At 37.1% G+C, this 1,746-nt stretch overlaps 1 non-coding gene across 1 annotated transcript; it reads left to right on the top strand.

Annotated features, from left to right (window-relative positions):
- The first annotated feature begins 639 nt into the window (after window positions 1-639).
- LOC131238112 (small nucleolar RNA R71) lies at window positions 640-746 on the top strand. Its single transcript, XR_009167527.1, has one exon. It is a non-coding gene; the product is annotated as a small nucleolar RNA R71 (small nucleolar RNA).
- The last annotated feature ends 1,000 nt before the right edge of the window (window positions 747-1,746 follow it).

Here is a 1,746-nt window from a genome sequence, read left to right as displayed (position 1 = left end):
TGGAGTGTATCCTCAAGAGATGGTTTCCTTAATTGTGTAGGCAGTTGTGGTGATAGTGGAAATTGTTGAGGTTGTTGACTGCCAACTTGGAGGTGCGGTTGCATGGGAGGATTTCCAGATGGTCCTCCTTGTTGTGGTCCTTTTGCCCAAGAGAAATTTGGATGCCTAGCCCACCCTGGGTTGTATGTGTTCGAGTAAGGATCATTCACAGAATATTGAAAAAAGTTAATAGCATGAAATTGTTCAGATAGAAGTTCTGAGAATGCTGCACCAGATGGACAAGACTGCATAGGATGGGCAGGACTGGAACATGTGGCATATGCCTCGACTTGAGCTGTTTGTGGTGGTCCATTATTTAATACCAGAGCATCAACTTTCTTTGTCAGGTTATCAAGCTTGGCGCTCAACTCTGGTATGACTCCTATCTCATATATACCACCTCTCTTTTGTGGTTGGGGACTTCTATCACCTCTATTTGAATAATCCCATTGCTGGGAATTTTCGCACAAGGTTTCAAAGAAGTTCCACGCTTCGACATCACTTTTGGTCATGAATGACCCTCCACTGGTGGCATCAACCATGCGACGGTTCTGTGGTGTCAGACCGTCATAGAAGTATTGAACTTGTTGCCATTTCTCAAAACCATGGTGAGGACATTTAAGAAGCAAGTCCTTCCATCTTTCCCAACATTCATGAAAGTGCTCGCCCTCTTTTTGTGTGAAGTTAGTAATTTCTCTACGGAGGGCATTGGTTTTATGAATTGGGAAGAACTTGTTTAAGAACGTCTTAGACAGTTGGTCCCATGTAGTGATAGATCCTACTTCTAGAGAATTCAACCATGCTTTCGCCTTATCCTTCAAAGAAAAAGGAAACAGGCGTAGGCGGATCGAATCGTCTGGAGAAGTTTTGGAACTTAAAGGTGGAGCAAATGTTTAAGAATTCTTTCACATGATGATATGGGTCCTCCTTGTCCAATCTATAAAAGGATGGCAACAATTGTATGACTCCGGGTTTAAGTTCAAAGTGTGCTGCCGTAGTAGTTGGCAACACTATGCATGAAGGCGCATTAAATTGGACAGGAGCTGAATAATCTTTGAGAGCTCAATCGTTCACGAATTGTTCTTTCAATCTCAGGATCAAACGGTGCTAGTTCTAAATTCAGAGACCTACGTCCTAGCATAAACTATGTTATTGCAATGTAAGAAAGAAAATTAAACAAAGAAGCAACCTCAGAGAAATAAAACTAGACCTAGAAACTATGAGATTCTAAAACAAGTTAAAACTATGTAAATAAGAATGGGAAGAAAGAACCCGGAAAGGAGATGATTGATGTCTGAGGAATAGAGAGCTCCTCCTTTTGAAGACAATGTTAGCAGCTTCCTTCCTTAATTCCTGTAAACAAAAAGAAATCAAAAATAAATTAAATTTACTAAATTAATGCTAGGAAAAAAAATCCTAAGCAACGGTTAATTTCTAAAAAAAAAAAAAAAGTTTGTAATCATAGAAATAAAAGGTAAGTTAGTTTCTAAAAAGGAAAAATTTCTAAAAAATAGGAAATTAGAAAATAAGAGAGAAACTTTCTAAAAATAAAAATAAAACCTAAAGACTCTTCTAATAATAAAACCTAAACTAGAAAATAGAAAGTTACTTGAAAGAAGAATCAGAATCTAGAATTAGAAAATAGGAAATTTCTAAAAACCTTTCTAAAATAATAAAAAAATAAAATAGCCTAGAAATAGAAACTTT

This window comes from Magnolia sinica, chromosome 2, assembly GCF_029962835.1.
Source record: "Magnolia sinica isolate HGM2019 chromosome 2, MsV1, whole genome shotgun sequence".
NCBI lineage: Eukaryota > Viridiplantae > Streptophyta > Magnoliopsida > Magnoliales > Magnoliaceae > Magnolia > Magnolia sinica.
Note: the sequence above shows the minus strand (reverse complement) of the source record. Positions and strands in the feature narration are given on the sequence as shown.